Consider the following 25,805-nt stretch of genomic DNA (forward strand, 5'->3'; position numbering starts at 1 on the left):
GTGGTGTCACTTCTAGCAGTAGTGGTGTGGTGGTTTGAATATGAATGGCCCCTTAGACCCCTTATGCCATATTTGAATGCTTAGTCATTAGTGAGTGGTATTACTTGACAAGAAATAGGAGGTGTGGCCTTGACGGAGGAAATGTGTCACTGGGGATGGCCTTAGAGTTTTCAAAAGCCTAAGCCAGGCCCAGTATCACTCTCTCTTTCTGCTGCCTGTTGATCCAGATATAGAACTCTAAACTTCTTCTCCAGCATCATGTCTACCTGTATGCTGCCATGCTTCCCAGCATGATGATAATGTACTAAACCTCTGAAATTGTAAGCCAGCCACAATTAAATGTTTTTCTTTATAAAAGTTGCTATGGCCGTGCTGTCTCTTCAGAGCAATGGAACTTCACTGAAACAAGTGGCATGGATGCATGCCTGTTAGTTCAAATTGCCAGAGTCTTTGTCAAAAACCAGTTAGACATTTCTTGACCACCCCTTCTCTTCCCATATATTTCTCTTTCTCTGGGAAGTTTTTACAAGCTTTCCCCATTCCAAGTGTAACATGATCTCACCAAAGTCCAGTTACAGGTCAAAAAGTACATAGCTTTAAGCAGTGTTTTAAGTTATGTTTTAAGAAAGTAGAAACTAACTGATTTAATAAATTCAAAAGTTTTCTGGCAAGGATAGATACAGTAAGCATCAAGATTATCTCCTAAATAATTGTTCTCAGTGTATGCAAGTGACAGTGCTTCCAGGAATAATGATAGTTCAAAAAAACAAAACAAAACAAAACAAAAAGCAAAAAACGAAAAAAAAAAAAGAAATAAGAAAAAAAAACCCTCTACTAACATGGAAACAGGAACAGAATAAGAAGAATGATTTTAAAAATCATTCAATACAGAATAAAGCTTAATTTTAGATCTGAAACAAAAACTTCAGTTTCTATTGACCCAAATGATAAGAGAATAATGTATGAAAAAGTGTCCTTGATACAGTGCTGCTAGGAAAGAGTGTCCAGGTCTGTGCTGCATCTTATGTTTAAGTTCTTTATCTCATTTAGGTCTTTGTCTATGTTTATATATTTAAAAATGAGGTGGATTTTTTTTCTGAAAACTTTCCATGCTATGATTTATCTCTTTCTCTAGGGTCATTTACTTACATTTTGAAAAAATTCATTGTAAAATCTGATTGTGGGCTTTGAATGTTAGGGAGGCATGAGATGGAGGAAACACAAATGGTCCATGGCTGTCTTAGTCAATGGAGGAAACACAAAATGGTCCATGGCTGTCTTAGTCGACAATCTATTGCTGTTAAGACATCATGACCATGGCAACTCTTATAGAAGAAAGCATTGAAGTGGGGTTTGCTTATAGTTTTAGAGATTTAGTCCATTATTGTCATAGTGAAAAGCATGGCCAGACATGGTGATAGTTTTACATCTAGATACACAATCACCAAGAAGGGAGAAAGACATTGAAGCTGATGTGGCTTTTTAAAATTCAAAGCACACATCCAAATGGTGCACTTCCTCCAACAAGGCGACACCTCCTAATCTCTCCCAAGTAGTGCCACTCCCTGATTAGCAAACATTCAAATAAATGAGCCTGGGAGCTCATTCTTATTCAGACCATCGCATTGCCCAAATCTCTACATTAATTTTCAATTTAGATCACTAATTGACACAGAGAACCAGTTGTATTTATTAAGACCTCAACAAGGAAGATAATTTTATGAAATAATTAAACCTAAATTCAAATTTATTTGTACCTATTAATCACCTTCCAGAATCACTCTGGGTGTTCCTTTTCCAGTTGTGCTGTTTATGTCAATGGTTCAATTCCATCAGAATAAATTCTAAAACAGCTGTATAGCCCCAGTTGACATTAGGCCAAATATTTATAACAGGTATCACCAAGGACTTGAATTTAATCACATATATGATGCCAAAGTTCCATCTGTATTCCTAGAATAACTGAGCACAATTAAAGAAATGTCTTTGCCTCAAGCCCAGGAAGACTATGCAGAATTGAAGATATAACTCCATTTCGAGCTACACTGGGCTTCATGTAAGTCATGTTACTTTCTAGAACTTTGCTGAACCAGTAGGCTATGGAGACATGATCCCTAGCACTGTGTCCATCAATTGAGAAATTTGTTTTTCTCAATAGTTCTCAATTATTTTAAATTATATCCCATTCAGATACTCAAATTTTTAATTTACTTTATTCTTCCTTCTAAGTGTCAACCTACTATTGCCAGTCCTGAGATCAAGTTAATAGAGCCAGCTTCCTAGAAATGCTAGATTTGCCTGCATGATCTGATGCCTCCAATGAGGGATGATTGACCACTCAAACCTGAGAAGAGCAACTTGCTCTCAGAGCTCACAATTGCTCCAGGTTGTCCTAGACAATGGCAACATGCCTGGGGCTAAGAAAAGTTGTTTAAGAGCTTGTGAAAGGGAAGAGACCCAGCATTAAAGGAAAGGCCCACAGGAGGCCATTCCTTAGTTGAAATGTAATAAACTAACTAGTTTAGTAGAAAAGATGTCCAGAAAGAGTTACACAAACAGAAAGAAGCAAACCTTTATGCAATTATGTCACTGCCTTGCCAGGAAAACAGCTTCCTATTCTTCATGCAATACACAAAAGTGCTAGCCCAGCCTGCCTTCCTTCAGTATAACCTTCCCAGTTCCTTGACTGTCTCACTCCCTTCATGATTTTTCCTTTAAAAGGACCAGGAAGACTTCTTTTTATAGGAGATATTTGGCTCTAGAATTATATTTCTTATACTCATAATGTTTTGATTTGATACATTTTAAGCCTAACTTAGCCCTTTTCTTCCAAAACTCCATTAGTTTATAAAAGACTTAGCAGTAAACATAGACAGACATGCCTGCAAGTTCTTCCCCATAAAAATATGGATTGTTTTCTTCTGTATACAGGGATTTGGAGAATTTTTTGAAGAATTTCAGATTTTTATGAACAGTTACATTTTGGGATTTCACTGGGATCTGGGCTCACATGAACTCTTTTGAAATTATTGAAATATTCACATTCTAGCTAAAATAGAAAGGAGCCAAATCACAACTATGGAGACAAGTGCCTGGAAGAAGGAAACAAATTTGAACTTCTTAAGAAATAATCACGTAATTACCATGAAGAGCCAAGAACTGAAAATAAGCATGTAAGTAGGCCTTAAATAACCTGCTTGTTTCAAATAATATCTAGGGCGTGCATAATCTATAGAAGGAAGGACACCATGTCTTCTGCACACCTAGCAACAACCTGGAAGAACTGGTAGTTTTATGTCAAAACAGCACCAGGTGCCTTGGCCCCAGAGATCTTTTCATGGCTAGATACAGCTTTCTGTTCTTGTGGCAGTTGTAGACATGCAGGTGCATGCTGGCAAAGACCCTGTGTTTTTCAAGGTAGGCCTTCTAATTTGAGAGTTAATGATGACAGCAATTATACACCAGCCTTTCTACAATCAAGGTCTACTGACCATAGGGCCACATAAATTAAGCCTTAGACCTGCACATTGGGATAATATTTCATTCTCTTTGTCAGTTTCAAAAATTTAAGAAATTTATTCCCAGATGCCCCAAAGCATAGACAAACATATACTTGAAGTGAGTTTGGCCTAATGCTGCTTGTGTTTTAATGTTAATTTTGGAACTCCAAACTGCTTACACTAGTGTCTGCACATAATACACTGGAGAGACCCTGCCCTCAGTTGATTCCAATTGGTAAATAAAGATGCCAGCAGCTAATGGCTGGGCGGGGCAGACAGAGGCAGGACTTTTAGGATTCCCAGGGCTTGGGAAAGATAGTGGAGAGAGAAGGAGGCAGATTTGCCATGACTCGGAGGCGGAGGGATCCCATTTAGGAGCTACAGAAGAAGACCTAGCAAAATGTAGGTAGAAGGGGAAAGTAGCTCGGGGGGGGGGGTGGGGGGGGAAGCTGCCCAGAAGGGCAACAAAGATTAAACGTGCTAGCCTCAGGGAGGATTAGAAGTGTCCAGCCATTGAGTTAGCCAAGACATATCAAAATCAACTAGTGTGTGTGTGTGTGTGTGTGTGTGTGTGTGTGTGTGTGTGTGTGTGTTTCATTCACAAATCTAGAGGGTTCTGGCAGGTGGCTGGAAGCGCAACCAACTGGGAGCATAGAACAGCTTAACTAATTTACCACTACACATACTAACATAACCAAAAGTATGTCTCTTAAAAACAGAGGATTCTGGACTTTTTTTTTTAAGCTTTCAGGAACTTTAACTTTAAACTTCCACCTTTTCCCCTTTTGCTCAGGTGTGTCTACACAGCAGCTCAGCTCAGGACCACTCAGTGGTGGCTCCAGCTGTGGGAACTGCTGACCAATTCTCAGTGGCTGCCTGTGCACTCCTCTCTTCTGTGGGGAACTGCTGGATGGGCACAGAGGGTACCTGCACAGCCTCAGACCAGTCGGCCACCTCAGGCTGAGCAGCAGTGAACTCAGGAGCTGGTGGAGTCCATTTACCCTGGAATTCCTCTTTGGTCACAGCCTTCTCAGCAGCAGCCTGCACCTCCTTCTCAATCTCCTCTGGGTCTCTGTAGAAGTAAAGATCAGGCATAACCTCCCATGGGGGCTCATGGGAGATAATACCTAGTATGCAGAGTACTTCCCTGGCCAGCATCCACCACATCAGACCCACTGAGTGAGCTCTCTTGTTGTTGCATGGAATGGCAATGTCCACATAGCACAGGGGAGAATTTGTGTTACACAGAGCAATGGTGGGCAGGTTGACATACAGCCTCTGTGAGTGGCTGGTGGTCAGCCCTGGGATCGGTCACCACTAGAAGCCGTGGCTCCCTGAAGGCTGCTTGAATCTGGTTAGTGAAGGCCCTAGGTGTGAAGCTGCCTTCAATTGGAGTGGCTCCCGTGGCGGCAGCAAACTTCAGCACAGCTCGCTGGCCAGTGTTCCTGGAGGAGATGACGCTGACGTCAGCAGGGCTCTCAATGGCAACAATAGCTCAGGCTGCGAGCAGCAGCTTCTCCCAGGTCCTCTTCAGGTTTATGATGTAGATACTGTCACTTTTCCTTTTGTAGATGTACTGCTCCATCTGCAAGTCAAGGTGGTGCCACCTAACTGGGTTCCTGCAGCAAGGAATTTGAGGACATCCTCCTTCTTCATCTGCAGGACGTCAAGGGCTCCGGATATTGTGTAAGTTTCCCTTTAAGTTACGATGGGAATGAAGAACAATGCCGAATGGATCCATCCCCAGGCAGCTCGGAAAGCGATTCTGGACTTTCATAGTATTAAGAATATCTTAAGTTATATTCATCAATAAATTATAGGGTACAACATGTCATAAAATGGTAATTATGTAAGTTTTGTTTAACTTTGGAATTCAGAGAATTTTTTTCTTTTGCTTTCATCTCCATCCTTTCTTTTCCATCCAGCCTCTCATCTTGAGATACATTTCTAAGTCCTCCCTGAAGAACCACAGCCTCTGCAGCAGAGGTCCGCCACCCAGTTTATTGTCCAGTCCTGTTGGTTTTCATTCAGAGCACCTGCTGGATCACTGTTACCATTTGTAAACGAAGATTAAATCTAGCTTCCCCACACTTTCCATGTTGAAGAAGACTGACCGCTGCAACTAAAGAATAACACCTGGACTGAGCCATCCCAGTGGGACTGCTGGATTCCATGGTGTGAGAAAACAAGAAGAGCAAGCATGGTGCACCCAGATCATGGGAACAGAACTGGGCTATTCATCCAGGTAGTTATCTAGAACACTTGCAAGATTCTTTAAGTGCTTGGAACTTAAAAAAAAAAGTTCTTTTTGATAACGATGTTCATATGGTGCTTGTACACTAGTTTCAACAGTGCTGTATAAATTACAGAATTAGATCAATCCAAAATTTCCTAAAGCACCTAAAAGCAGAGGCAGTAAATGAAAATGAAAGCTATTCATGTGCTGTGCCTTTCCTCACTGCTCTGTCCCCAAACCTATAAAACATGTAGGTAGAGTAATAGACTTGGAGCTAGAATACACACCCCACGTCCCTGAAAAAGATTAAGAAATTGTTTTCTTTATGTGTTTTAGTTACTTTTCTCATTGTGGCATTGATTGTGTTTAATTAGTATTGTGCAACCTTTTAAAGGACTGAACAGAGTTCCACAGCTCTAAGTTAAAACAGGCCTATGTATACACACTACAAGAGATAGCAAGGCATGATGCTGCTGCACACCTTTGGATCCAGAACTTGAGAGGCCAAATCAGGAGTATTACAACTTTGAGCCTAGCTTGGGATACACAGTAAAACCCTAACCAAATAAATAAATAAATAAATAAATAAATAAATAAATAAATAGACAAACACACATACATACGTATATTAAAAATGTAAAGTATCTGTTTGCCTAATAGAGAAAAGAAATGGCAATAGAGTAAGTATCATCCTAACAGGGAAATATGTCAGATAAGCAGACATGTGAAAAAATTAAAGACAAAGAAAATGTACATGTTAGAGATGTTAGCATATGATCACAGGCAGAGAAATAAAGGAAGGCTGACGATGAAGAAGTTTGCTGCATTTCACAAGGCGGTAGGCATCCCTCATCATCTCCCAGGCTAGGCAGCATGCCCCCTGGAGGCCAAGCACATAATCCCAGTCCATATTGAGAGGTTTTTGTAGAACTGAAAGACTGCAGTGGGGAGACCCCCACTCAAGTCCCGAGATGGCACACACACCCAAGGAATCATGAGAGACCGGCTTGATGCAAACACACGAGGCGGAGCTCCGGGCCAACATGTATCTCACGCAGGAGAAAGAGGAGTTGACTATGAGGCTCAGAAGCCAGGGGTTTATATATAAAAAATTGGGGGGCAGGGGAAGAATTGGCACAGTTACACACAATTGGACAGTTTAAACATCAGCAAATTACCTCTCCTATCTTTATAGCTAGCCAGTTCCTGGAATGACTTAACAGCCACAGCCTTTGTTCTTTGCCCTTGGCCCAAATGTCCTCCTAACTAGCAAGCTGCATGAGTCATGGACCTTGAATTTAATTTTCTTTCAGAACCTTGCCTAAATTTGCCTTATCTATCATAGTCTAGTATTGAGACCTTTCTTAACATCTTTCATTGTCATGTTTTATATCTTCCTAGGAGATACTGACATGGTAGTTATTCTTCATGTTGTAAAATAATTATTTTGTTATTGATTTGTTCTCAGTTTTCAAGTCATGGTAAACAAAAGTTTATATTTATGGCATTGGTCACAGTGCTCAGAGCACTGTAGTTCACATACATTAATCACCTGAGTTTCTCCAGCTTAACCCTACTGCTCAGGCTGCCTTCTCTTTTCTGATCATTACATTGAGAGGAAGGAGACCTGTGAACAGCCTGTCATCCCTGTTTCTACCTTAGGCTAGGATCCTTCTCATATCTAGAGGGCATTGAGGGCAGAGTCACACTCTATTTCTATAGACACAGCATCAGTGACAGGGAGTGAGCTACTTGGGCCAGCTTCCTCTCTCAACCATTGGGTTATTAGATGTTTTCCAGATTTTATGATTTTAGAAGAAGGGTGCACTAATTGACTTTTACTTATGTGACAGCGCTTATGGTCTTAAAACTGCCAAATGGCTATGAACTCCTGTGTGACCCAGTATAGGATGATGGTGTTTATTTAATTGGCAAAAAGCTGTCTTAAAACCCAGTACAGAAACATACCTCAACCAAACTTCTTAACAAGGACAAACTATGGCACAGTTTTGTTTTTAATTTCAAGAAATCCATAAAAGTTTTCACACAGTCTGATTCCATATTTTTAGTGTGTGCATATATGTATGCCTGTTCACAAGTGTGAGCACCTGAGTGCATGTGAAAATAGGCATTCAATCAAGGGCCTCCTCAAGCATGCCAAGAAAATGCTGAGGGTCCCTTCCCCCCTGTTGATTCTGATTGGTAAATAATGTTGCCTGAACCGGTGGCTGGGCAGGGAGGAATTGAGGATTCTCTGATAAGTGTACAGAAGAAGAAGGATAATTGCCATGCTGGGGAAAGAGAAGGTCCAGGCATGGAAAGTGTAGTACAGAGAGACTGCCATGTAAGAGTTGGAGATTGTGGCCTAGGAGGGCTTCAGGCCTGCATTCATGGTGACCAGGATGAATATAGGCTTTAGTAAGTAATAATTCAGGAATATCAGAGGGGAGAATGGGCTAGCCATGTGGAGGATTGAAGTCGCCCAGCCATTGAGCTGATTAAGGCTTACATATAAGACTCTGTGTGTGTGTGTTCTCTGTCTGTCTCTCTGTCTCTGTCTCTCTTTCTCTCTGTGTATGTGTGTGTGTGTGTGTGAGTGTGTCTTTCATACGGGAATCCAGAGCATTGGAGCTGGTAACAATAAGCTTGCGCCAGTACTGCAAGAGCGATTTGAGTAGCATTAATAGCCTACTGCTACAATTAATTCGAAGAAAAAAAAAGACACATTGAGTAGTATAGACTTTGGGACTGGTTAAATTTGGTGTGTGATGTTTTTATTTACTTGAAAGTTTATTTTTATTTCATCATACATTATATCATGACCACAGTTTTCCCTACCTCCACTCATTCCAGCTCCCCCCCCCCAAACCTGACCAACCAACCTCCCTTTTCCCAGATCCATTCTTCCTCTATTTATTTCCCTAAAAACAAAAACAAAAACAAACAAAAATCCTTTCAGCAATGGGATCCAAACAACAGATGCAATAAGACTGGGTGCAAGCCTTCATATCAAGGCTGGACAAAGCAATCCAGTAGTAAGTGTCTCTGGTGGAGACATTCTACTCACCCACATGCCACGCAGACCAGAAGAGCAGACAGGAAACAGAAACCAAGAAACAAAATATCTATCCAACAAAGAAAAACCTATACCTATAGTTACCACAAAGCTAGATGCCTAGAAAATACAGTAAACATAATCAACAATGGCCAAGGCAAAATGTCACCACCAGAGCTCAGCTATCCTACTACAGCATGACCTGAATCTTCCAACCAAACCAAAGCACAAGATAAAGACCATAAAACCAACTTTATAAAGACAGAGATCCTTAAAGAGGAAATGAATAAATCCCTTAAAGAAATCCAGAAAAACGCAAGCAATGGGAGGGAATAAAGAAATCACTTAATGAAAGCCAAGAAAACATGAACAGGTGAAGGAAATAAATAAACACATTCAAAATCTGAAAATGGAAATAGAAGCAACAAAGAAAACACAAATTTATGGCCTCCTGGAGATTGAAAATCTAGGTAAGTAAACAGGAATTACAGGCACAAGCATGACAAAGGGAAGAGGTAATCTCAGGCATTGAAGAAACAATAGAAGAAATATGTACATCCATCAAAGAAAATGTTAATTCTAAAATTTTCTGACATAAAACATCCAGGAAATCTGGATCCCTATGCAAAGGCCAAACATAAGGATAACAGAAATAGAAAAAGGATAATAGTCTCTAATTCAAAGGCCCAGAAGGTATTTTTAACAAAATCATAGAAGAAAAAATTTCTAATCTTAAGAAGGACATGCTTATAAAAGTACAAGAAGCTTACAGAAGGCTGGGCAGTGGTGGCACACGCCTTTAATCCCAGCACCCAGGAGGCAGAGGCAGGCAGATTTCTGGGTCTGAGTTTGAGGCCAGCCTGGTCTACAGAGTGAGTTCCAGGACAGCCAGGGCTACACAGAGAAACCCTGTCTCAAAAAAGAAGAAGAAGGAGAAGGAGAAGGAGAAGGAGAAGGAGAAGGAGAAGGAGAAGGAGAAGGAGAAGGAGAAGGAGAAGGAGAAGGAGAAGGAGAAGGAGAAGGAGAAGGAGAAGGAGAAGGAGAAGGAGAAAGAGGGGAGGGGGAGGGGGATGGGGTGAGGAGGAGGGGGAGGGGAAGGGGGAGGGGGAGGAGGAGGAGGAGGAGGAGGAGGAGGAGGAGGAGGAGGAGGAGGAGGAGGAAGGAGCTTATAGAAGGCCAGATTGGACCAGAAAAGAAAGTCCTCTTGACATATAATAATCAAAATATTAAATATACAAAACAAATAAAGTATTAAAGGCTGCAAGAGGCCAGCACGATTTGTTGAAGATGCTCTCCATCTTTCATTGTATGGTTTTGGCTTCTTTGTCAAAAATCAAGTGTTCAGAGGTATGTGGCTTTATTTCTGTGTCTTTGATTCAATTCTGCTGGTCCACCTGTCTGATTCTGCACCAATACCATGCAGGTTTTGTTACTACTGCTCTGCAGTATAGCTTTGGGTCAGGGGTGGTGAAACCTCCAGAAGTTTTTTTTTTTTACTGTTCAGGATCATTCTGGCTATCCTGAGTTTGTTGTTGTTGTTGTTGTTGTTGTTTTTCCATATGAATATTAGAACAGTTTTTCAAGATCTGTGAAGAATTGTGTTGGAGTTTTGGAGTTTGCATTGAATCTGTAGATTGCTTTTGGTAAGATGGCCATTATTACTATGTTAATCCTACTGATCTACTGATCCATAAACAAGGGAGATTTTTACATCTTCTGATATCTTCCTCAATTTTCCTTTCTAGGAACTTGAAGTTCTTGGCATACAGATCTTTCACTTGCTAGATTGGAGTTACACTGAGGTATTTTATGTTATTTGTGGCTATTGTGAAGGGTTTTGTTTCCATGATAAAGTAAAATTTAAACAGTATCTATTCACCAATCCAGTCCTACAGAAGCTACTAGAAGGAATACACCAATCGAAGGAGTTGAACTACACCCACAAAAATACAGGCAATAAATAATCTCACACCAGCAAAACATTAACTATTATTAATAATATAATATAATATATAACCAACTATGTATTTCAAAATAGCTACTAGAGAGGATTTGGATATTGCAAACACAAGAAATGTCAAATACTTGAAGTAATGGCTCTACTAACAACCTTAACTTGATTGTAGAACTATACATATGTGTAAGTAATATACACATTATTATGGTATAAATATAAACAATTACTATGCTGATTAGAAAATTTTAATGGACTTTAAAAATGATAATAAGAAGAGACAAAGAAGAAAAGATGAAAGAAAAGAAGCTCTTGCACAAGGGAAAATCATGGAACTGACATTTGTTCTCAAAACTAAGACATACTGCAATGAATAGGTCAGCCAGAAAAGCAAGCACTGGATCTCTCTGGCAGGAATGTCCCCATAGAATACTTACACAATTGCCTATCCAGAAAGGAAATCACAGTTTATTCCTGACTGACTGACAGAATTCACCAGACTTCCATCATGCCATTATTCAAGATACAGCAGTGTTTAGCCATTACAGAATATCAGCTAAGCATGGGTCTCAAAAGAAAGAAAATTCAGAAATCTAAGCTGGACCGTGTATTCCCATCCCAATTTACTTCCCTTCCTACTTTCTTATACCAGAGCCACAACTGTGACTGAAGTTCAATTTTAACAATGACTTACCTCGGAGATTTAAGTTAGTTTACTATACATAACTTAAATTCAAGTTCTTTCAAGAAAGCATGTCCAGTAAGCTGGATGGCTAGCAAGCACTGAAGGCACATTTGCTGAAGGCACATTCCTGACCATGTGGGTATAATAGGAAGATTTAGAGAGAAACTTAACTTGTTATTGAATATAATGTCATGACTGAGAACTAAGGAAAAACGATTTCTCAGCTCTCCAACTAGCACTTGATTTCTTATAAGGGTGAATGAACACATGGTTGGGGTTATTCCCAGATCTCCCAAAAACATATGTCAAGTTTGCTGTGAACTTCAATTTGTTTTTGTTCTTTTTAAATTCAAAATGTCTATCCTCCATAGATCTGTTGGCCTCTCTTTTATACTTTATTAAGTATATTGACATATTATCTTAAGCATCTGCCTTAAGAGTTAAAAATGTCTCTGGAAACGCAGTACATATCAGTCCAGTAAAAAAGTAAAAGACATTCTTTTTAAGGTATATGGGGATGTGAAATAGGAAGGCTTGATATATTGATAAAGGAGAAAGAGTATCTGGGGCTAGATGAGACGGAGTCATGAGAGAAGCTGACCTCCAGTCTCCTGCAAAGTTCAGACGAGTAGACTTCATCATTTTGATTTGGAACAAAGTAAGCACTGCCTCTCAACAACCTAGAAAGGGAGGGGTCAGTTGTGCACACTGACCTTCAATTTGATGTCAACTAACACAGAACATTTCTTAATGTAAAATCCCTAGTTGTTCCCATCAGCCAATGAGGAAAAGATGGGTTGTATTGTTTTTTGTTGTTCTTCTTCTTATTGTTAAGAATTTGCTTTGTTGGCCTAAGAGTTTGTGTCTGATTAATTCTTGATTTGTTCTATGTTCTATTTCTATGTTCTATGTTCATTATCTTTATGTAACCCTTTGCCAAAGTGGTTTACCATTTTTCTTTTCACCATTTTATTACAGCTCAAAGATAAAGTATGACATCCTCTTCCTAGAGCACATCTGGTGACAGTAGCCTTGGTTAGATACCCTTAAAGAGGTTATGTGGACCCTCAGGAAGCTGCTCATATAAAATATTTGCATTCCATATATTATATTATGATCTTTGCTGCATTAAAGTCCAGTGACATCTGGTCATTTGTTGTTGTGACCATAAGAGACATCTGAGGGAAAGTTGTTTCTATACCAGGTAATATAGGTTGATACATCAGTAGTTGCTTCTCATCTAGCTTGCCAATAACCAAAGAAGCCTGCTTAAGACTCCTCTCTTCTATTGTTGTAGATTCAAACAGGACCATGGGCAGAGAGAGGAGAATGATACATGGGAACCACAGGAGAGACTCATGGCAGCAAGGACTAAAGCTTTATTGCCAGGCATACCCTGAGCTGTCAAGTTGCAGCCTGGAATGTTTACAGCTATGTTTTAACCTCCTGACAATGAGACTCTGCAATGGAAAGGCTGCCAGACCTTCAAATATAGTGATGGCACTCTAATATTTATAAGTACCTTATACTCTTTCCAAACACATGTGCTCATTACTTATGTCTCTGCTTCTGCCTCACTTCTGGAGAAAACTTTCTGTATAAACAAAACAGATTGGTCTGCTTGTACTTCTAAACTTTAATTGCCTTCTACCTCCATCTGCCAGAGGAAAGCCAGCCCCAGGGCTAAGTGACAAAGCCTGTCTAACTATACAGTATCCAGAAGCACACAGGTTGCTCCTACTCTTTTCACTGTCAGTACTGGTCAGTGTGCATATCTTTTAGTGTTTGCTTCTAATTCTTTCTTTCAATTAGGGATGTGAGGGAACACTGGTCAGCAGGTTGGAGACAAGCCATGAACCCAGTGACTCTGACAGATTCTGACCATCAGGCAGGTTTTATGTAAATGGAAGTAGGCACCTAACATTAGTGAAAGGCCACTCAGACTTCTGACAGCTTATCTGGTTCAACATAAGTAGGATTCCAGGCAAATTGATTGCTTAATACTGATGAGACATGACAAGGATTCCTTAGCCCTTCAGTGTAAAACTCACGACAATTGTATGTCTGCACTGGACTCTGACTGAGATGCAGAGATGCTGAGCAATTGACATAGTTATGACCTGCAGATGAGGAGACTATCCTCATGGTCACTCAGGTCACTCAGTATCCGTCTTCTGGACAGAATGAAGAGGGTGGAAAAAGGACATCAAATTTTTTCCAGGTTTGCCAAGGTCAGCTAGGTGCCTAACCTTCAGAATTTTGGTGTAGGTTTGTACAGCATGGTCTAAGACAACGGAAAGTGAAGACTTTGGAAGCAATGTCATTTCTAGATTATAAATTCTTAAAGTCAGTGGAGAGCTGTATCATTGAGCCAACTTACCAAACCTCTCTGCACTCTGGAGACATAACTGTGTATTAACAAGGATAGCTCCGAGACAAAGTTCTGAATGCTCACATACCATATGGGCACATAGCAAGATGGCACACATCATGTCACAAGCACAGCCACTCACATCATCTCTTAAATTTCAGTTGGTAAATCCCAGTGCTAATGGATTACATGATAAACCCTAATGCTAAAGGATCACATGATAAGTCCCAATCCAAAGGAGTATATAAAAACACAGAGCAATAGTCTTGTTCAACAGACATTCTCCAAGGGTATTTTAGTTAGTGTTTCTGTTGCTGTAGTAAAACCCCAATGTAAAAGAAACTCAGGAAGGAAGCATTTATCTCTTACAGGTAATAGTCCTTCATGGAGGGAAACCAAGGCAGGAACCTGGAAGCAGGAACTAAAATGATTGCATGGAAAACTGATGCTCTAAAAGTATTTGCTCAAGAGTGGCACTACACACAGTGGAAAAGGCCCTCATGCACCAATCATTAATTGAAAAAATGCCCCCCCACACACACATGCCCAGGGACTAATCTCAGCTTCTCAGTTGCATCTCTTTCTTCTCAGGTGTCTATTGTTTGTGTCAAGTTGACAAAACTAACAGTACACAGGTTAAGATATTCAGGCAACTTGAATGCAGCAAAGTAGTTCCCTAAAATTCTATCTCTTATGGAAAACAGGAGATTATAGTCATAACTTTATATCTGATGTTATTGACAGAAAGTGAGATCTTGGGTATCATAATCACAGGAACAATATAGTGCACATTTTCCTTAAAGTCAAACAGTGCAGTTTTGAGAACTAGTCAGAAACCAAACTTCTTGAAATAGTGCAAGCATGGTTCATAGTCACCAGCAGCCTCTGACAGCATACACTGTAGGCAAGAAATATGGCCTGTGCCCATCAAATCAGTGAAGGAAAGTTATTGATGATGATTTATGGGTGATAAGACCAGTAACATTAGAAGCATGTCCATGGGCAGCTCAGTTTTGAGTACAAGCTATTAGCTGGGAAATTGTCATACGACAATGTCAGACACTATGCATCAGTGGGTCTTCTGAGTAAGTGTCTGCTCTGTATGGCTGTTTCATCTAAGTAAACTTCTTCAATGTTAAACTAAGTTAGTTATAATTTTGTAGCAATTACCAGAATTGGTATATACAGGCTCTCAGTGATAACAAAATGTGCCTTTGTCATTTCTAAGGAAAATTCATGATTTATATTTGTCCTTCTGAGGTTCCTAAGAAAACATGATGTGGGGAGAAGACTTATGAGGGATGATTGGTCCCAAGGTCACGCTCAAGAATCACATGCATTCAAGGGACATGAATTTCCTCTAGGAACTTGAGCAAAGTTGTAAGCCTCCACCATCTTTCTGGAACTGCCTTAGGCCTCAGCCAGAGGAGTATGAATATCAACATATTTTGAGTGACATCTTCAGAGAAAGCTATGTGGGTCCCATGGATACATGTGCCTACCCATCACTGCCAGTAGGTATTTGTGGGAATAGAGACTTTGCCACAAATGTGGGCTGTGTTTGCACTCTATCTGTCCTTAAAAACTTTCCCCATAGTCCCCCCCCCCACCAAAGTCTAATTGAAGCCATTTTACAGACTGTATATGAGTGATTGACTTCAAATGGATCTTGAAAATAAACATCTAGTGGTATAATTTTATAGAAATATTTGGCAACACATGAAGTGTAACACAAATTACAAATTTTATGTTAAAACTATTTTTCTCTGTAATCCATCAGAATTTCCTATGGCAGAGACAATTGTAGGATTGAAGATTCAAAGTTAGTAATGTAAAACAATATTAAGAAGTGTTGATACTCTGTCTGGACTCCACCCCACAGTTACCTGGCAACAACCAGATAGGCCTGGCTCACTATAAGAGGGGCTGTTTGCTCCCTCCTCTCTTACTCTCTTACTCTTGTCTCTCTCTCTCTTGCCTCTTGCCCCTTTGCTCCTCCTCTCTCCCCATTCCCTTCCCTCCTCCCTCCACATGGTCATGGCCGGCCTCTACTTCTCTACTCTCTTCTTCTCTCTGCCTTTCTCTGCCTCTACTACTCTCTTAACTCCCCTCCCCAAGCCCCAAATAAACTCTATTCTATGCTATACTGTTGTGTTGCTTGTTCCTCAGGGGGAAGGGATGCCTTGGCATGGGCCCACTGAGACATCCCCTTCCTCCACACCTCACCATACCATAACCTTAGAACATATCTTAATAATGCTTTATTGTTTTATAATCACAACAAGAAGTCCTTTTTGAAAGAAAGGTAACATCACAAAGGAATTATATTTTCCAGTTTAACACATTTGCAGTAAAGGACAGACAGATGGAAGAAATGGGAGTGCCAATCTAAATATGAAGAAGAAAACTTTCACATAACTTTCCCCTGCATAACATTACTACACATTTCATAATGTGTTCAGGGACTCTGCATCCAGACAAATGAGATGATAAATACCTGTCTCTAGGGCTGAAACACCATGTCCCCAGGGAAGAGGAGAGACACATACTAAAGAAAATGTTATGAGAAATTCTGTCTGCTTTAAATGTGTTGGTATCCAATCCAAATCCACAGAACGCGAAACTGTACCTGAGCTAAACAAATAATTGAAGCAGTGACCTGATTCCACTAGAACTGGTGAAAAATCTTGATAGCTATGTAGTGAGCTTTCTATGGCTGTGACAAAATTCCTAAGAACTAAATATAAATGGCAAAGGGATTGTTTGAATTCCATTTAGGTTTCAATTCATGGTCATTTGGCCAATTACTTTTGGGCCTGCTCTTTGGCAGTCAATTGTTATGGGAGCATTTAGTAGAAGGAGATCCTCACCTCACCTTGTGGGAGCCAGGTAATAAGAACAAGAAAGAAAAGAGCCAGAGAGTTAGTGCCTCCTTTCAAAAGAGTAAGTACAATGACTTGACTTCTTCACTAGACCTAACATCAAAAAGATCCTACACCATCCAATGATGCCCTGGGCTGAGGGCCAAGCCTTTAATACATTGCCCTCTGGGAGTCATTTCAGATTTATACCTCACTTTCTTCTGGTACCACGAATATCATGCATGTTTCTTCCTCTTGTATCAAGTCTTCACATCCAGATGTTGATTCACCTCATCTGCAGCACACTCTTAACCTTCAGTTTGTTCCACAAACGTGTGGTACTCTGGGATGCACACCTCACCTGCAAATGTTCTCCACTTTTAGCTTGTTCCATGGGACTATGATAGCATAGGCTGCCAGAGCAGGTGGCAACTGCTGGGTAACTCCTGAGAAAGAAACTTTTCTTCTGATGTCCCCTAACCTGAAATCATTCTCTGGAGAACTATACAATGTCCCCCGAGGGAAGGCAAATAGTTGCAATACAACGGATGTCCAAATGTAAATCCTCAATGCTCCAACCCTCCCTTTAAAAATATGGCGCCCCTCATAGACCATTAACTTCATTAAAGCACCATCCCTGATTCAATAACATATTCAGTTCAAGAATCAGATTTCAGTTCTGAGCGTATTCTAAAATTAATGTGAATTTCTCACAAAATGCATCTCCCTCCCAGAAGCTATCATTTTGAAAATGGAAAGGAATTACAGTCTGTGCTAATTTGCTTCCTGTAGCTACAACAAAATGAAACAAAACATCATGTGTGATAATGAACTTAAAATGAGAAATTGTTTATTTGGCTCACAGGTTTAGAGACTCCAGTCCATGGTCAACTGACTATGAGGGAGTATGGGATAAATCAAAACAGCCAACCTCATTGACAGAGAGAAGGAACAGTAGAAGTTGAGATGCCACTGGCCTTTTCAATACACAACCTCAATGATCTAAAGACTGTCCACTAAGACCCTTGAAGTTTCTGTCATCTTCCCAACAACACTATCCTGGTGGCCATGCCTTTAACCCATGTGCACTGGACAACATTCAGCATATAAATTATAGCTCAGTGATCCTTTAGAACTTACGGTTTCCAGAACTCCATGAGGATATCAAACAACACAGACACTCAAGTCCCTAGTAGAAATGGCATTTCTAGATGACTTAAAAAACTATTGCAATGAAATAATTAGTATACTATGCTGTTTAGGAAATAATTGATATACTTTATTGTTTAGGGATATAATCTGTTAGCATTCCTTCCAAGCTCTCTCTTACTCTTATTCTCTCTCTTCTCTCCCTGACCCCATTCTCCCTCTCCCACCATCCCCTTTCTCCCTCTCTCTCCAGTGGTTACAGGCCAGCCTCTTCCTCCTCCTCCTCCTCCTCTTCCTCCTCCCTTCTCTCTCTCTCTCTCTCTCTCTCTCTCTCTCTCTCTCTCTCACACACACACACACACACACACACACACACACGCATCATGCTGTACATGCTCAGCAAGATATAAGATTTTAAAATGTTTTTATGTATAATGGGCTGAATCTTGGGTATAGAGTCTGTGGCTAGGAGGGCCAACACTACTTAGAACTTTGAGTATCTTCGAGCCTGACTCAGACTTATTCTTCCAACCAATAACAGAGCTAAGACTCTGTAAGTGGTATGTGACTGCATAAGAAATAACCTGAAAACAACTCTCTTAAACAAATAAACAACTCAGTGTTTGAATATTATTTACCTAATCTCTGACACCATTAATCACGTTCAAAATTTTTCTTTAAAACCCTGCTGTGAAGGAGTGAAAATTGGGGGAAGGGGAGTAAAATAAACCTGGAGCCAGTGAGATCTGGGACATGCAGAAGATGGAAATCTACCTCACCTGCCAAAAAGAGACTCAGGAAGCAGCAAGAAGTGCCAAGGGTGTAATGGGGCAGTCATGATGAGAGTCAAAGCAGGAATGAGTAAGCATTCAGAATTCAGACAGAAAACCTGTAAAGCAGATTGAATGGGAGTACTTTTCTCCCTGCACAATTGTGTCTACTTTTTAAGGAAATGGAAAAAATAGCAACCACCTATTTGAGTTGTCCAAATGTGCTCATCATGAGAAGATGTGAATATAGACTTCCTGGATACAATCATAAGATACAATGTATAAAATTATATATACTTACCTATATTTTAACTATATATAAAATAATATATAATATAGAAAAAATCAAAGCTGAAGCTGATTATGTGCATCAGTCTTCATCCCACAGTATCCCTTCAAACCTGAATTGCATACTGTAGGAAGCAGCACAGCACAGCTGTTTGCAGGCAGTCACAGAATAGAAGTCAACAAGAACTTTAACCTTCTACCTGCTTCTCCTAATTTTTTTCTTTTCCCAGCTCCAGATGCCCTGCTAGAGATCCTAAACAACTTCATCATCATCATTTCACATTCACAAGTAAAATGTTCTGTTTTCAAAGAAATTTAAGTGTAAGGTTACAGGACTGTACTAAGACATCTTCCACCTTGCAGTATTGAAGGCAGGCTGGGTATCATTGTGTATCTTGCTCATGACATGAAACAGTCATGATTTATAGCAGTTAGGGAAGGAATGACATGTTCTCTTTCAATTTATTTGTTAATTTTTAATATTTAAATTGAAACAGAATTAAACCACTTTCCCCTCTGTCCAAGCCCTCCCAGTTACTCTGTCTCAAATCCTTCCCATCCCTGCTCTCAAGATGTTAAGGGGTTTTGTTCGTTTATTTGTTTTGGGGGTTCTGTTATATTTATTACATATATATGTAGTGTGTGCAAATATGTGCTAAGCCTGTTCTTGGTGTTTGTGTGCGTATGGTTCCAAGGCTGAGTACTGTGTATTGGACAACCAATAAAGGGGCTCACCCCTGGCAAAGGTTAGTTCTTTGCTTTCCAGAGTCAAAAACCACCTGTAAATCTTTGTCTAGAGGTAGGACTACAGTGTTTCCCCTTCCATGTTAACATCTCCACTGATATTCATATTGTTTCAGGTTTGTTTTATGGGCTTTGTTGTTAGGAAAACTTCTGATTTCTTTCTGGCTAAGAATTCTCTTACTGGGTGTCAGAAGAATACCCTGCAGATGACCAAAGCCAGTTGTGTCACTGCATGACTGATATAACAAATAGATCTTCACTCTAAGAGTGAACTTTAGCCAACTTGTGGATATCCTCATCTTACTCAAAATATTTCCAAGGTTCCAACCCACTATTAACCAAGAGGGCAATGAAGCAGCCATTTAGAGAGTAGTATTACCCAGATACTTGATTTAGATATTCAGCCTGGCTCCTAAGAATTAATTCAGTCTCAAGTAGGTTGCCTGCTTTGTTAATTTGATATTATTTTCACTGTGGACAAGAGGAACTGAGATTCATCCTCAGTTTACCCTCTAACTCACTGGAGCTCTACCTTGTATATTTTCCTAGAAATACTTGCAAGTTGACTCCATAAAAAAGAAAAAAGGCAAGGTGAAGATAACACAAGGTCAAGTCTATTTTTAAATGATTAATTTGGTTAAGGAAGTTTATCTTTCATTGCTGAGAGTACTTCCTGCTCTAGCACATTTATTAAACTAAGTAGGGTAACAGTTATAATGTTGTTCTAGTATAAATTTAATTATTTCCCATAATGTTCCAGTGTGACTTGTCTATGGAAAACCATATTGAAATTCTCAATAAATTGTTTTTATGCTGGCCAAGGTCATGAACCCAGAAGTTTCAGACATATCACACATGTTCTTATCAAAAGACAACTATCTATTCCAGGAAAGTCTGTGTTTTCAGATGGGCCTTTGATGTAAGTCAAATGTAAACTTAAAGGAACCCAACTGCTGGGGTACTGCACAGATGCCCAAAGGGCCATTAATTCTTATAAGATATTACTTTCAGTCTCTGCGATAGGCACAGAAGCTCCTTGTCTCTGCCATTTCCACAAAAGTTAACAGCAACTACTAGATAACCCAACTCTTGGTGAGTACAAATTGAACTAAGAGAGACACTTTCAGTGTTGCACATGGAAAAACTCAGCTGTCAAGTATAGCTAAAGTTTCAAGATCAACTTAAGCAAAGATAAAAAGAGATTTCTTATCTCAGTTCTTCGAGTCAAGGAGGAATTCCTGGACAATATCTGATTGTGGTTTCAAATTACTACAATTATTATCTTAACAAGTTACTCTATCTTTAGCACTTTCAGTTTGGCTTCTAGGTCCTTTCAATACAACCCCAGGACACTCTCGAGGTATCCAAGGTAGTCTAGTCTTATCTTAAACATTTCCTGCTCTCAAACTGGATAATTATTTCCAGGATAACTTGGAGGTTTTTTTTTTATGTTTGTTTGTTTTGTTTTTTGTTTTTTGATATTTTCTTTATTTAAATTTCAAATGTTATCCCCTTTCCTGGTCCATCCCCTCCCACAGAAGCCCCCTATGTCATGCCCCCCCTCCTGCTTCTATGAGGGTGTTCTCCCATCTACCTATCCACTCTCTTCTCCCTATCATCACATTCCCCTACACTGGAGCATTGAGCCTTCACAGGACCAAGGGCCTCCCCTCCCACTGATGCCCAACAAGGCCATCCACTGCTACATATGTGGCTGGATCTATGGATCCCTCCATGTGTACTCTTTGGTTGGTGGTTTAGTCCCTGGGAGCTCTGGGGGTGTGGTGGGGGGTCTGGTTGTTTGATATTGTTGTTCTTCCTATGGGGTTGCAAACCCCTTCAGCTCCTTACAAAATAACTTTTGATAGTTTCCCTAAGTATTGATGGCTATAAGTCACAGTCTAGAGAATGGAGAGTCAGAGCTCAACACTATTAAAATGATAAAAGGAATCTCACATCAGAGGTACTGATTTTCCAAAGCTATATACAATTACATTAACGATGCCACCATGCGTAACAACACAAAGTAACAGGATGTGTATACATAGACCAAGTACACTAACTGAAGATTATCCAGCTTTTTGGGGGCCATCTCCTCATGTCCAGAAGAAAATGTCACTATTTGCTTTAGGATGCTCAATGGTTAAAGGACTAAGTTAAATATGGAAATGAAGGTAAAAAAGCTGACCCTTCATATGTGACTGAATGCATCATATATTGTTGAAATTAAAGGTTACTACAAGATTACAAGAATAAAGGACAGTGGCTGGGATGTAGCGCACTTGATAGAGGGGTTAACTAACACTCATTAGGTCCAGTTATCTCCCCAGAAATACAAAAACAAACAAACAGCAACAAAAAGAAACAAAATATCCCTAAAGGTCAGACCATGGCTACACTGCCCAGTTCTTTGCAGTGGCCCAAGCACACACCCCACAGTGGCTTTGGCACACTTCTTACACTTGCTCCAGTCTTACAATGGCCAAACTCCCAACACTCTTCTTCCCGTGGTACTGAGTTAAACCTTCTGTCTGACTTCACCTCCCAGCTCCATGTGTCTGCATGTCCCTAGCCCCATTCAATATTCCAACTTCATTTTAAATAACTATCTGACAAAGAAAAGTTTTCTTTTCTTAGTGTGCAAATCTCTTGACCTCTGGTATAAAAGGTTGTTTTTGTTTTGTTTTGTTTTAAACAATAAGATCATTGCTTCCCTCTTTCACCAAAATGTCATGCTCTGACTAAATAGTGAGGGTTGAGACTTGAGAGTTAAAAAAGACAATTTTCATATAAAACTCATGAGAAAGTTCCCATCGTGTTTATGTTCTGAAAACTTTCCATTAATGCATCATCGATTCTAAATGGTGGAAATATTTTGATTATTTCTTCACATTTTGCAATATTATAAAATACCTACTAAGGAGTTAATCTAGAAATAACTAAAATGCCATAATGGTTGTAAGCTCCAGATTATATATGTTTTAGCTGTGATTTCAGGGTAAACTACTTATTCTGGCTGTGCATCAGTTTTCTCTGCTACAAACTAATCATGACAAGTTTCTATTTCAAAACAACATCTTAAAGATTAAACAAGACAACAGAAGGAGGGCATTAGAATTTAAAATAATGGTTAATCAACAAGGATGAATTTTGCGACCCCCCCGCCATCTGTTCAGAAATGTTCATCTTTACAGTCCACAGAAAGAAAACAGTTACCAAAGCTGACCCAGACAGCAGGCTGACTTTGTGGCCAAGAACAGTAAAAACAGTAGCGACTACACCCCACGTGTTTAAAATGTTGACTAGAAATACATAAAATATTTTTAAAAAATAGATTTTAGTTTAGCTTTCGAATTGGAAACAATAGCATCTAAGGTGAAACTAGGCTGGCTAGAAGTAGCAACAGAATAGGCCTTGTTACCTACAGAAAACATCCAACTTGAAAATGAAAATACAAATGATCCAAAGCAAATTAGTAGAAAAATGTTAAAAGTAACTAGCAGAGCCACATTTCAGAGAGAAGGGAAGTTTACAGAGAACATAAGAACATATGCAGATAAACCACAAATTTCTAGGCATACTGAAAGCTATAATATATATATACATATATATATATATACACACAAATATGTTATATATTTAATACGTATATACAAATACATTATATGTGTATATATAATGAAAACTATAATATATAAAAATATAAATGTATGAACAGAACTCAAAAGAACATAGACACCAAGAAGCAAATGTATTTTTCTTTATGAAGAAACTATAGAAATGCCTAGCATCGTCAAGTTGCTTAAAACAAATAAAAAGGAAAAAAATCTTTAAAATAGGGGAAAAAAATCCAAAAGAAGAGAAATGTTTCATAGAGAACTAAGTTGAGTCTTACAGACAAGTGTTATCGGTTAACACTGTAGGCAAGATGACAGTGACTAACAATCTAGCAAACATTGTCAACATAGAACTTTATATTCAGGAAAAAAATGAAGATGAAAATGAAAGTAACAAATTCATCAATATAAGAAATGATTTTTAGAGAGGATGAGGGAAGATATAAAAAGAAGTTTCTGGGCTGTCAGTTCATCAAGAGAATATAATGGCTCTAAATGCTTATGGATCTGGTTAAAGAACTTCAAAAATTCACAAAGTGATCTAGTACTTATACTTGGGAGATTGTTCAGTAGATTAAAAATCTTAATCTGCAAGCATGAGAGCCTACGTTCAAATCTCCAGATCCCAGGTCAAACACAGTGCTAGGTCCTATAACCTCAGCACTGTAGAATACAGACAAATGAATCCCAGGAGCTCACTGGCCTTCCAGACTAGCTAGGATGGTGTATTTCCATCTCCCTGTGTGTTCTTTTATAGCAATACAGTGGAGATCAATAGAGAAAGACACCTGATTTTCCTTTGACCTCTGTATGGATGTGCACGGGTACATATACTATACCTACATATTTATATATATGCATTACACACAGGCAGAACACACAATACATTATATAACCCAAAACTAATATGACTGTAAAACTATCCATGGAAAAAGTCTATGAAGCAGAATTTAACACTTACATTAATTTTTTTTTCATTATAAGAACTCACTGTTAAAAACACAAGACTGGAAGACTATTTGCAAAACATGAGTCTCTTAAAGGACTGGTATTCAAAATGTATGAAGAACATAAAAAATAAGTAAATGAATAATTTATTAAAATGGAAAAGCACTAAAATGCTAAGCACTGTCAATCCACTGAAGAAAGGAGTTGAAAGAAACAGCACAGATTACTGAGTGACTGTGGCCCTCTAAAAAGGCGGTAAATACATAAGACATCAATATGCACATGTTCTTGTTCTAAGAGCATCATAGATACAAACTATTTTATAAAGAAACACTCCACCTATGTGTACAGATGCAGGCTTATATGCACATTTATATTCCTTCCTCTGTAACGGAAGATATACTGAGATAGCTGAGTAGAATTGTGCATTTGACATTTAGATTTTTTAATTCCATTCTCCAGTAAAAGGAACCAAAGTTCACTAGGGGTAAATAGCTGATGCTATTGATGAGTAATCTGAAAGATGAACCAGCAGCATTCTCTAGCACTAGAATACAAGAAGTGCAAGAAGATCCATGAAAAGGTTCCCAGTGACCAGTGAAGGAGCAATTTGAAGAAGCAAATAAGATATCCAAAGTAGAAAGCAACAGTGGTATGAAATGTGACTGAAAACATACAGGTGGAATGACAGACAAATCTCTAATACAGCAAGATTCCAATAAGGGTGTGCAAGACAGGCATACTATCTTCCCATCCTCTACAATCGACACCTTCAAACACTGAAGAAATCAAGACAGACACTAGAAGATGGAGAGACCTCCCATGCTTTCTTCTTTGGAAGAAACAGTATTGTGAAAATGGATCTTATGGCATCAATCCACAGAATCAATGCAATCCAAATAAAACGCCAATGTCATTCACAGAACTAAAATAGGCCATCATGAAATTTACATGTAAACAAAAAGGATCTCAATGGATACAATGTAATTCTGGGAAAATAAGGAATATATTAACACTTCAAGTACCATAGGTTCTGCTGGATAGTATGGCCCAAAATGTATAGGTGCCTGCTTAGAAGCTTGGACCTGTTGAAGAGCTTTCACCAGTTTCATGCCCACTCAAAGCTAGCAACTTTCCAAGTGTCATGATATATACATTTCAGTAACACACCTAAGTGAAGAATGCATTGTCCTCAGAATCCAAATATGCCCACTAAATGCTATGTTTCTTTGTTGATGGTTGGTAGAGCTAAGGACAACAACTTATCCTTCACCTTAGAAGAAATTTTTCCAATGCCCTCACCACTGGGCTCCTAAGAATTTCACTGATGTATTCACTGATGGCCCTTGAATTTTAGCTAGATTTATTTCCCACTCTCTGATGCATGGTTTTGTTACCAATGAGTCTAAAGTGATTGCTTGATATCTCCAGGTACCCTGGTCCAATCAACACAATGCCATCAATATAGTGCACTTAGTGTGATATTTTGTGGAAGAGACAGATGATCAAGATCCCATCTAACTGTATGGTGACATAGTGCTGAATAGTTACCATGTCCTTGAGCTAAAAGATACACTGCTGGCTTTGCCAACTGAAAGTAAATAGCTTATGCTGGTTCTTACATACA

At 39.3% G+C, this 25,805-nt stretch overlaps 1 protein-coding gene and 1 pseudogene across 4 annotated transcripts in view; one reads left to right on the forward strand and one right to left on the reverse strand.

Annotated features, from left to right (window-relative positions):
- Efcab1 (EF-hand calcium binding domain 1) overlaps positions 1-15,733 on the forward strand; it is a 62,838-nt gene extending 47,105 nt beyond the window's left edge. Inside the window, exons 7-10 of one of the 4 annotated variants that reach the window (XR_003951819.1) lie at positions 3,050-3,173; positions 5,072-5,186; positions 5,426-5,745; positions 12,728-15,733. The gene's annotated coding sequence lies outside the window, so the exon portion shown is untranslated. Of the gene's footprint in view, positions 1-3,049; positions 3,174-4,293; positions 4,414-5,071; positions 5,187-5,425; positions 5,746-10,536; positions 10,594-12,408; positions 12,583-12,727 lie in introns of those variants that run through there. The other 3 variants (XR_875839.3, XR_003951820.1, XR_001781852.2) reach the window with 3 other exon arrangements.
- Positions 4,317-25,805, reverse strand: part of Gm46561 — a 130,948-nt pseudogene continuing 109,459 nt past the window's right edge.

This window comes from Mus musculus, chromosome 16, assembly GCF_000001635.26.
Source record: "Mus musculus strain C57BL/6J chromosome 16, GRCm38.p6 C57BL/6J".
Classification (NCBI taxonomy): domain Eukaryota; kingdom Metazoa; phylum Chordata; class Mammalia; order Rodentia; family Muridae; genus Mus; species Mus musculus.